The sequence below is a fragment of the Apus apus genome, chromosome 1, assembly GCF_020740795.1.
Source record: "Apus apus isolate bApuApu2 chromosome 1, bApuApu2.pri.cur, whole genome shotgun sequence".
Taxonomy (NCBI): domain Eukaryota; kingdom Metazoa; phylum Chordata; class Aves; order Apodiformes; family Apodidae; genus Apus; species Apus apus.
This window is the reverse complement of record NC_067282.1, coordinates 7,781,485-7,793,801: the sequence shown is the minus strand read 5'-3', so window position 1 is coordinate 7,793,801 and position 12,317 is coordinate 7,781,485.

Below are 12,317 nucleotides of genomic sequence, written 5' to 3'. Positions count from 1 at the left end.
TCAACAGCCTCTCAGAAGAGAGGAGGGGAGACCTGCACCATCGGTGTCTGGGGTCCTACAATAGAAGGGAATTAATGCAGTAAGAGCTCAGGTGTTGCTATCAAGTGCCTCAAGCTTCACCACCCATCAGAAAGAATGTAAATTACCATTTTAAAATGCTGTGCAGAGAAGTTGACTTGGACCCCTCACACTGGTGCCTGATAAAGGAGGTGTTGGGACGGAGAGCAGAAGTGTTCTTGCAGCTTCATGCTGAAGGTATCTGCCTGGGAAGGGAAGACCTGGGTTCACATATCTGCTCTCAGGTACTTACCCTGAATAAATAGCCAAATATTTGGTATTTAGCATGAAAGATTAAACTGCTGCCCTCTCTCACTTCCATCCTCTCCATCCCCTCCTCCATCGGCAATGACTGATGAGTGTCCTCATGTCCTTGAGATGTTCCCTGATGACCCCTTCAGTTGTGACAGCAACCCTCTACCTTGAGGATGAGCCCCAAAGACAAGGATGTTTTATCCATTGGGGTTTTAGCTGGAGAACAGACTGAATTCCTTGCCCAGAAGGACATTTCTTGTTTGGCCAGACCTTGAGGCTCACACACTAAAGATGCCAAATCCCTAATGAGTTTCTGGTGTGACTCAGGGAAAGTTGCCTAGATCAGAGATGAGCTGTGATGGTAAGTATCCAGGGCTGTAAGACTCAGAGGAAATTATGTCCCACTTGGTTGGGTACAACTCCTTCCAACGAAAGTAAATAAAAAAGAAGAAATACATGGTGTATTTTTTAAATCAAGCCACTCAAGTATTTTAGAAAATGTGCACCCAGGGAAACTGTGGCTGCCCCTTCCCTGGAAGTGTTCAAGGCCAGGATGGATGGAGCTTGGAGCAACCTGGGCTAGTGGAAGGTGCCCCTGCCCATGCAGAACGGTTGAAACTACACGATCTTTAAGGTGCCTTCCAACCCAAACCATTCTGTGATTCTATGATTCTATCCACATCTTCCATTTTTTCTTCCTCTCTTCACCACACACAGTATTATACTTTTGATTTTGAAAAAGAGAGAAAAATGAAGAAGTAGGAAATAGTAAAACAAATTTTCTATCTTCTCAGGGAAACAGTATCCCCATTTACAAAAAGAACCTTGACTTTCCTTCAAGAAAAGATATGCACTCCTCATAATTTGCTGCTCTCAGTGTCCTCTTTTGTTGTTGGTTTTTTTTTTAATGCAAAACCTTGCCCAAAAGCAGTTGTGTCAAGATGTAATGTGCTAATTACTTGTAGCTGGCCTAACCTGGAAGGAGGAAGGCTGGAGGACTGTGGGATCCTTCCCAGGCTGCAGGGCACAGCCTACTCAGGGGGCCTGGAGCTGCCAGCACATTTTCCAGAGCCAATGGCTTCCTGACCAGGGTTAGCCAAGGGCAAGAGCACGGTGGTCGCTGCACTAAAATCCAATTCTTCACCCTGGATTTGAGCCTAGCACGACCACAAGAGGCACAGAGAGACCCTGTGATGGCACCAAGCTGTAGGTCCCAGCCCTGGGACACAGCAGCCCTGTGCAGTCATCAGCAAACCCCCCAGGACATCCCTTGTGTCATCCCCCCCGAGCTCCCAGGGTTGTTTCTCCAGGAGCCACTCATCGACTTGTCTCAAGCCAAAACAGCAGCGTCAGTCACCACTCCTCTGCCCAGCTTGGTCCCCCCCCTGGAGTAAGGAAGAGTGTGGAATAATCCTCCTCCGTGTGGTGTGTGGTCTGGTGTCCATGTCGTCATGCAGACAGTGCAGAGACAGGGGGTCAGGAGGGTCATCAGAATGCTAATAAGAAATCTGATTGATGAGCTGGTGCCTCGGGGATGAATGGGATACTTAATTAATGACTTTTGCTCTGTTTAAGAAAAAGTTTCCCTTAACTCCCATCCCTCTTTTTCTTAAGAGAGAGGAAAAAAAAAAAAAAAAAAAAAAAAACCCTCTATAATCCCAAGTTTTCCAAACAACATAAAGAGAACTTCAAAGACAGACATGGTCAGTTTTTATGTGTTGGGTTGGTTCAGTGATTCTTTCCTTTCTTTGTTTACAAGGGCAGCCAGGCTTGATTCCAAGGCTGAAAAATAAAAGGCCACATTGTTCAACCAGATTCTGGATTTTTACAAGAAATTTCCTCCTTCCCAGTAGGGCAATTAACTGCTTCATTTCTGGGTCTGGGAGTACCAAACTGCTCTGCCAGCCCCAGGAAACTCAGCAGCGCTCGGGTCCTGCCAAAACGCGGCTCTGCTTCGGAAACAAGATGTACTGTGGAGACACTGCTGTCCCACGGAGAGCTAACCAGTGAGCCAGGACTGGTGGGCTGGGGTTTGTTGAGGAGTTTGTTGTTTGTTTTTTTTGTTGTTTGGGTTTTTTTTGCAGGGAAATAAAAGCTTGTCGGGGAAAAGACATGGTAGCCGCCTGGCTTAGGAACCTCGGGCTGGGCATTCAGGGTGATTCCAACAGGATTTCAAACCAGGAATCAGCGATGGGGAAACCAGCAACAGTTTCAAATGATCTCTTCCAGATTGATTTGGAAGGTTATTTCATGCTAAATGAACAGTAGCAGGAAAGAAGATGAAAAGGGAGGCTGGGGGGGGGGAGGGAAGGAAACCCACACAAATGATTTTTTTAACTCTGAGGTCTTTTTAAAAGTTTTTTAGGAACCAGCTCAGCTGCAGCATTCAGGGCAGATCAAGCTGCTCAGTGTCAGTGCCGGGCAGACGGGGGGTGGCAACAAAGGGCAGTGGGGGAAGGATTGGGCCCCGTGTGTCTCCTACCCATATTTGGTCACTCCCAGCAGACAGCTCAGGCCACCTCATGGGCCCAGATGCCACGGTACACGGCCAGCCCATGGGATCTCAAGCCCCTTGGTGGATCCAAGTGAGGAAGGAAATGGTGCCCCTCATCCCTGCGTGGGCTTCACCAGCCCTTCACTTGGGTTTAAGGACCGTGTGGGATGTGTCCCTGCCAATGCAGGGGGGTTGGGTCTAGATGATCTTTATGGTCCCTTCGAACCCAAACCATACTATGATATGATTGGATGGCATCCTTAACACCAAGCCCATTTGCAAGGACATTTAGGTAGGTGGGAGCTGCTCAAACACTCAAAGTATGTACTTAAGTGCTTGGTTTATCTGAAACCCCTGAGAGGAAGAGATGGACCCTGACCAAGCCAGAAGCTGTGCCTGGCAGTGATGCTCAGCCTGGGCTTACAGGACCTGCAGGCTGCCTTTTGCTGGATTGCTGGAGCTGGATTTAACGTCTTCTTGCAGTAATCCTGTGTGCATCTGACATGACCCACTGCTCTGTTCAGTTGTAGCTTTGGATACAAATAAAAATAATTTGTTTTAAAATTGTCAAGGGACCCTGAGGGCACAGAAGGCCTGCATCATTTGGGTAGGGAAGAAACTGTACCAACTGCAGAAGAAGAAACGGCGGGCATGGCTTTTACCCAGCAGCCAAGTCTACTGACTCTTTGTATTTTATTTGGTTTTAAGTAGTGAATTTTCTGAGTAGACACTTGCTTTGGCCTAAGGATTCAAAACACCAGTTCCTCTCTTCAGCCTCTGTGGTTAAAATCTCACTTGTTCAAGTCCCACCCATGGGGGATTTTGGGGTCCCTCATTTAGGGGTTTTAGTACCTATAAAGCAGTGATCTATTTAAAGGGATGGGAAAGTTCAGAGACATCTTCTTCCTTCTGCTCTTGACTCCTGCAGCTGTGATCTCCTACTTGGTTTAATCCAACCCTGTGGAGGGGCAGCAAAGCAGGAACATAAAAAGCCCAAATGTTCTCATCTGGGATCAGTGTCACCCGCCTGACCATTATTTTAGGGAATTTCAGCAAGTCTTGGTTTACTTTTACTTCAACTCTTTATAGTTAAACAAAAAGGCTTTAAACAAGTTGGACAACAGGTGGAGGGCAGAGGTGTGGGAATGGAGCAGGTCTCTGACCCTCCTGTGGACCTCACTTGGGACACACAGGCTAAAGGAAAGGGAGGAAAAGAAACAAGTGAGAAAAACCCACCAAGTGATGGTGGGCAGACAGGAAAAAAAAAAAAAAAACCACAAAACAAACAACCAAGGTTTACCTCCCAGAGCTGATTTGCATTTGTATTGAGCACTTGGGGAATATAGATAAAACTGTCTTTATTTTTCAGGAGAATTCAGGGAATATCAGCAGCAACATCTGTGCATAAGCACAAAAGGGAAAATAGAAGTATTTTGGTGATCCTGTTCTTAGGCAGCAACTGTGATAACATCAGAAGAACAAATCTCTCACTCTTTTCTCATGGGTCATGCCAAGAAAAGCAGCACAGGCCCAAAATTACAGTTACATCAGGCAGTGGTCCCAGGTGGGGGTGGATGTTACTAGCAGTTTGTTGCTAAACTGTGAACAACAGGAATGATCCAGAGTCTAAAACTACCACCAGATACTTCCATGCAGCATAAAAGCAAAGAAAACCTGAAAACAAGCACTGGCTAAATGTTTAAAAAAGGCCCCAGAGAGAGGAGTCATTTGTGAGCAGAGAAACAAGCTGTATGAGTGAGCTTCTCCTTAAAACCTCGAGCTGCAGCTGCTCACCATGAGTGTAAGACACACTCCTCAATCCTAAATCTCCCCAGCTCCCAGCTGGAGATCCCATCTGCATGCGTTTCATGGAACCAAAGAACCATAGAATGGTATAGGCTGGAAAGAACCTTCAAAGACAACCTAGTCCACTCCCCCTGCCATGGGCAGTGATACGTTTCTCCAGGTCAGGTTGCTCAAACCTGACCTCAAACACTTCCAGTGATGGGGCATCCATCCAGTTACAGGACTATCTGTCCCTTCCCTAAATCCATGACCTGCCTTCCTGCTGAACTTCTGGAGATCTCCAGTATGGTGGCTTTGCAGGTACAAGGGCACCTCCCCTGGGCAGAGGGACATGGGTCAGCTTCTGGACCTCTGCTCTAATTCCAGTTTAGTTAAACAGCCACCTGGATTCTACCTAAGCTGTAAAAATGCAGTGAGTTGGCCAACATTGTGCCTGGAGGGAAAAGGGAACCACCTGGCACACTTTGTTTCCTGATAGGAAATGTGAAGACTCTCCCAGGCACTGCTCCATTCTGTCTCCACTGGGGAGGGGACAGCCCTCCAGAAGGTGCCCTGGCAGCCCCTCACCCAGTAGCACAGTCATCACTTGTTGGACACTGGAGCCAGGCAGTCTCATTACAGCCATCAGTGCTTTGCTGGACAGACCCAGACAGCTCTGCAGATCAATTCTCACATGCCAGGAGGTCCCAGGGAGGGTGGAACTGGTTCATCAGTGCACCAGTACAGGGCATGGCCTACCACTTGGTAGCTCCTCATGGCCAGTTTCTTTTTGGTGAACAGTTTCATGGAGATTTACTCATTTTGCACCACTGAGTTTATCTCATATCCCAAATCAAAGTGTTGGTGCTAATTCCCCTGGAGAGGCCCCAGCCTCTGTCTGTGGCCAGAGTGATGCTCCAGGAGGGCTCCGCATGGAGCTGGTGCAGAGGAACTGGGGGCAACAGTTGCTCCCTGGTCACTGGCAGTGATCTCTCTCCCACACACATGAGGGACCAGATGAGGACATGGATCTATCAGCTCAGATGGGGCCTGAGGTAACAGCTCAGCTCTGTTACTGTGTACCAGGAACAGCTCTGAGGCAAAATCTCTTCTGCTATAAACAAACATCTGCTATTTATCCCTGAGATACTGGCCAGGAAGCCTTCTCTGAGCATTTATATGTCCTTGAGAAACATTTACCCCTCATATTTATATAAAATATGTATTTATTTGCATGAGGAAGGATCAGAACCAGGGAGGCCTTCCTTAACTGTCAGTGGTATGTAGCAGCTCAAAGCCATGTATTAAGTGGCTCTCAGCTGTCACTTCCCAGTTCAGAAACAGCTCCAGGGTTACTTTGGGCTTGATTTGCTTCAGGTTTTGCCCACGTAACGCCTTATTGCACCTTTGCAGCAAACTTTAGGCCACATCCAGCTTCCACTGGCTGAGGAAGGGTCACCAAAGCCAAAGCAGTGATGGCAAAATGTTTAACACTGCAGCTGTGACAACGTTCCCCTATGGACACTTGTTCCTCCCGGCACCCATGTGCTGGGATCCACAGGTGTTGCAGAAGATGTTTCCCTCTATGCATGTTCTCAGGTTTCATACAAGTCCTCTGCATCCAAGAAGTCTCCATTCACAAAGACAAGTTTCTGAAGGGAATTTGCTGCCATTTCTAGGTGTTTTGGAGGATGGGGAGCTGGGGGTGGGAGGAGAAGGGAGAGACTGAGATAGCAGAGGTCGAGCCTCCAGCTTATTCCACTGATCAAATCCCGAGCTGTGGCATTACCTTCCTTTCCAGCTGACCCAGTTCGAGGGCTGTGACTGCCTATTCCCACGCCACGTCAAAGAGAAGGTTTACATTGTTCACTGGATATTAATTTAAATTATTCTGGGGTGCTTGGAAACCACCTCCCCCCCTGTTCAGTCTCCATGGGGACTATCGCAGAGGCTGGGAGATATCAATGAGCAGCCACTGACACACTGATCTTCCTCCCCTTCTGCTGCAAACAGCCACGAGCAATTGTCTCTGTCAGCATAAGGGGACACACTCATATTTTGCTGAATGACTTGCTAGGATGAGATAGGTAGAAAGGTGATTTTTTTTTGTATTTTGCTCACTGGGGAGCAGCACAATATCCTATTAATACCAGCTCCCATTTGTTCCTGAGGTTCACACGCTTGTGCTGTGGTTCTTTTCTTCACACCAACATCCTGCTGCTTGTTGATGGTATTAATAATACACCCAGCAGGAGGCTGTGACCCCCCGGGGGCCTGGCTGGCTGAATAATTATTGAATGACATTAGGGTTGTTCTGTAAATTACTTTGTGACCCAGGAATTCAGCAGGTTACCACTATAACTCAGGCTCTCGCACTTGATTGCGCTCACCTCCCGCTGCCCCGACATTCATTAGTCTGGTCTGCGTAGCAAGTCCTGCCCTCAGCTACTGGGAGGAAAGGTGGGAGCCTCCACGCTCCTCCAGCCTGGCCTGGGAGGGCCCAGACATTTTTTGTGACCATTTTTAGTGGTGATTGAGAACGGGGGACCGGCCCTTGCAATGAAGTAACATCCTTTACTCCTCTCCCATCCTCTGGCACATGGTGAGATGTTAAGGGGCAGCTGGAGAGCCCAGTTTGCACGCTTGGACACATCAGCAGGCTGCAAACAGGGAGGAAATGGCAATGCCTTTCCTGCTGGATGAGGGACGCTATTTTTTCCCCATACACATTAACACACATTCCATGGGGATGGGATCACCGTTCTGCCTGCTTGGACCAAAGGAATGGGACCCACATCACCAGAGCCCACCTCAGCCAGCAAGCTGCAGGCAGGCAGTGGGTCTGTGGAGAAACACCAGGAAGCGTTAAACACAGCAAAGTGTTGAGGTGCTTCCCATCAAACTGAGGTGTGGAAGCAGAGCTCTGGGCATTCAGGGAAGCCCAGGGCTGGAAATAGTGACTCATTGGACTGTGCCTGCCATCACTCCTGAACCCCTCCCAGATCTTCTGCCCAGTTGAGCTGAATAACTTCCCTGGGAGTGCTGGGCAGCCCTGGAAAACTGCTTAAGATTTGGGCAGTGATACAACATTAAACATTTAAGAATTCATCCTGAGGAAAACAGTCAAGACCTCTCTGGTCCAAATTGCTCACTTACGGAACAGTGATAAAATACCTGTGATATAATAACCATGATCCCATGGACTGTTCTTTCAGATTCACTTCATCATAGGAACCGCCCTCCAAAAGAAATCCTCTGCTGCTTACCAGGAGGCAGCCCAGGCAGTTCTTCTCCACCCACCCCATTTATTATTTTTTGGAGAGTCTTTAATGTAAAGCCATTCCATAGCCCCTTGCAGAAATGACAGGATTCTGTTCCCATTGCAGCACAGGGGCTGTGGTGGCTGAATGTCACTTGTAAGGCTCATTCTTATGACACCAGGCACACCTGAGAGCCCTGCTGTACCCCAGGGCTCTGAGGGCAGAGCAGTGGGGGGTTTTCCTCCCTCATCCTGACAGCCAGTCAGATCCCAGCTGCAGAACTCATGGCAGAATTGATGAAGGGACACAGACAGCAAGAAGGTGGTGAGGAATGCTGTCATCTTTTCAATGCTGCCACTGCTCTAGAGAATGGACATCAAGACTAGCCCAAGCATATCTTCTATACAGAGATAAAAAAGAAATCACACTGTTCTCAGGTTTCAAGTTCTTCTTTGGTATTTCTTACCCTTGTAGATGACACCATGTTGGAGGGAAGAGTTAATCCACTCAACAAAGGGTGGCCATTCAAACAGAAGTGCTGAAGGAAGGAGATGACAAGAACCTCATGAAATGAAAGCAAGCACAAAGTCCTGCCCCTTTGGGAAGGAGAGAGTCATTGCAGTGGGGAGTAGCTCTGTGGAAAATGTCCAGGGGGTCCTGGTGGACATCAAGCTAGTTGTGAGCCAGCGGTGTGTCCTGGCAGCAAAGAGACCAAGAGCCTCCTGGGTCATGTGAATAGGAGCAGAGTCAACAGACCCAGGAAAGGGATTGTTCCCCTCTAGCTGGAGCTTGGCCACCACAAATCAAACGCTGCATCCATTTTGGGGCCTCCCAGTGGAGGATTTTGAACATCTGGAGCAAGTTGAGGGGACAACCACTGGGATGGTTGGGGCACGAGCACTTGGCCTGTGACAAGACATTCAGCCTGAAACTGGAAGAGCTCTGGGGGCACCCAACAACAGTCCCCAGTGTCTGTGGGCATCATCAAGAAGACAGAGCAGGACTCTTCATGATGGTGCATCGTGGGAGGATAAAAGACAATGCACATAAACTGAAAAGAGGTTCAGACTAGATGTGAAACTTTTCCATCACAAGGACAGTCAAGTACAATATCCAGAGAGGCTGTGCAGGCTCTGTCCTTGGAAGTCCTCAGTGCCCAACTGGATACATTGCTGAGCAGCCTGGTCTGACCCTGTAGCTGCCCCTGCTGTGAGCAGGAGGTTGAACCAGAGACCTCCTGAGGTCCCTTCAACCTAAATCATCTTACAATTACTGATTGTACAGCAGCCTGCTGAGGATGTGCCAAGGCTTCATCTGTACAAATTGTTTTCCCCTCCTCCTTCAGAAAACTCAGAGTCTGATACAATGGGAGACTGGTTTGTAGGTTGTTCCCCAAGTCCTTGAATACCACCTTTCTCCACAACACCCAACACCAACTCCATGGCAGGGCAGCCAGACAAGTGTGCAAGGCTCAGCACCCATCTCTGTGATGAGGATGCACTGATGTTGAGGTACCTCTTTTCGCTCTACTGGGCGGTGTGAGGAGCCAGCACATTTCACTCAAACTGAGAAAGGCAGCCCTCAATGTCCTTTTCCTCCGTATGTGCTGCTTTGAGGATGTTTGGATAAGAGCCAAACCCACGTGCTAAAAAATGCCAGAGCCACTACTTGCTTTTGTAAAACACTGCAGTGTTGGGGGGGTTCCACCCACCTTGCTAACTGTTGCAGACTATAGGATTTCCTAACGTTTCTAAGATCTGTCAATCAAAGATTCACAAGCACAGACCTATAAACAGTGGAGGAGCCGAGCAATGTCAGACTGGTACCAGCCAAGGTGCAGCTATGGCTGCATCCCAGAGCAGCACCCCTCAGGGCTGTCCTCCCTGCCTGAGCATGGCCGTGTTCACCCTTGCTCAGGCATCACCCTGCCACGTTTGTCAGAAGGCCCAACCTTTTCAAAGGGACAAGGAAAACAGAACCCGCGGAGAACTCCCCAAAGCCACGTGGGAAGGGCTGCTCAGCCAACACACCAAACCAGGAGGGGTCCCATCACTCAAACAACCCTGAGCAGCTTCCCTGCACACTCAGAAAACATTTCTGTAGTCCACGCTGGGCGGGGGGGGGAGGTGGTTTTGCAGGAGGCCAAAAGGAGGACCCTCCATTCAGGTCGCAGTCAAAGGGAGCAGAGGGTGCTCGGCCGCCTGCCGGAATTGGCCCCGTATTGGTTACACCCCCGGCTATTTGAGGAAAAAACTTGGCCTCTCAAAGCTCTCTGCCTCTCTCCTGCGCCTTTGTATTCTCTAGAAGGTGAAGCCTAAGGATATAAAAAGCTGCAAACAAGTTCCTACCTCTGGAGACCAGGCATTTACTCTAAGAAAGAAAGACCAATTGCTTCCCAGAGCATTGTCCACCCACATTAGAGAAAGGATTAAGCAGATACATTCAGCTATTCTAACAGATTTTCTTTAAACCTTGAATACGCCTCTCACACTCAGTAAGATAATCACATTAGTTTTGTCATTAAAAGATCCCTTTTATATAAAGTACCTAAACCGCTTAAACCACCCAGAGAGGTCGCATACATTAGAGAAGAACAAGACAAACGGAAGGGATTTGCCATTCCCGGCCTCACTGTTTCACTGCCCCTACTTTCTAAACTGGGGGATTGAACTAAAAGGTTTTGCAAATCAGCAGTGGAGAGGAAAGCCCCTGAGAGCTGGGCAGCAGCTGCCCCCACCCACCCCGAGGAGCCCCCGCTCCCTGCAGAGGAAACACTCAAGATACCGTGCTGAGGACCATGGAAAACACATTTTCCAGTACAGAGATGGCCACGTTACACCCCAACAGCCAGCTTACACCCAGATGTTCACATCTGGCACCTAAAACCCAACTGCAAAATAAGCAACAGCTGACGTAGCTAGTTACTGTCTGGGAGTGCATCAGTATGAGGCAGTCCATGCTCCAGGAGCACATTGTCCCTCGGTGCTGCTGCAGGATTTTGCTGTCTTTGCATCATGCCCCAGGACCAGCTCAGGCTCACTGTACGTTCAGCTGTTAGCAATATAACTAATGCTGGAAAGCAACTTCTTCACTGGGCTTGTATTCTTGAAAGGCCAGAGAGAAACAAACCACCCTAAAGTACGTGCATTGAATCATTTCAGGTTTGCTGGAGAAAAGGAGCTGGGATGGGGGAAAAAAGGAAAAGCTGACTTGGGGCTTCAGTGCTCCTGCCTCTGCTGCTGGAGGCAGGGCAGTGAGATCAAGGAATGAAAATAATATCAGAGAACAAGCCTATTCACAGCAGTGGAAGCTGCAAGCAGATGGCCAGCATCTTTAAAATTATAACAGAAGGGTGTTATTTTGATGTGGCTTTTTTCAGAAAAACATAAGGTAAATTTTGAAAAGCACTGAAGTACTGTGAATTTCTCCAGACCTCGTCAGTCCAGCTCTTTTGCCGTTGCACCACTGCTCAGGTAACACACAGTAACATACATTTCTGGAGCCCCCAACATAAGAACACAGAGATCATGGAGAAAGTCCAGAGAAGGCCATGAAGATGATCAGAGGGCTGGGGCAGCTCTGCTCTGGAGACAGGCTGAGAGAGTTGGGGCTGTTCAGCCTGGAGAAGAGAAGGCTCTGGGGAGACCTTAGAGAACATTCCAGTACCTGAAAGGGCTACAGGAAAGCTGGGGAGGAACTTTTTTTCAAGGGCTTGTAATGAGAGGACAAGGGGTAACAGATCAAAACTGGAAGAGGGGAGACTTAGGTTGGACACCAGGATGAAATTATTTAGTATGAGGGTGGTGAGACCCTGGAACAGGTTGTCCAGGAAAGTTGTGGAATCTCCATCCCTGGAAGTGTTCAAGACCAGGTTGGATGGGGGTTGGAGCAACCTGGGCTGGTAGGAGGTGTCTCTGCCCATGCAGGGGGTTGGAAATAGATGAACTTTAAGGTCCCTTCCAACCCAAAACATTCTATGATTCTATTATTTTCTACTAACCTGCACTGCCAAAACAGACCATTATTGTTTCTTAACATGGACAGTCTTAAAGCAGCTGGATTTGTAAACCCATTTTTTAAAGACCAAGGCTTTGGTTTAAAACACACCAGAGGCTAGATTATTAAAAAAAATCTAGAGGCTACAGTAGTAACACCCAGTGATGTGCTAAACATCAACACCAATGATACTACCATGGCAAATGACAAAGTGTAACAGGATCCAGACCAACCCCTCCAAGTGATCATTTATATATTGTTCATAGGGAGGAAAAATCACACAGTTTCAACTTCAGAAAGATTTCTAAGGAGCCAAACCGTATTTCAGAAGCACAAGACAAATGTGTTACTTGGCCAGCTCTGTGAAGACCTATTTTATTGTTCCAACACAAGTACAAGTCTGTCCCCACAGTGGTCTTTTAGTACAGGTGACTCCTTCAAGCTGGTCAAGGCTGTGAGTGCAAGTATCA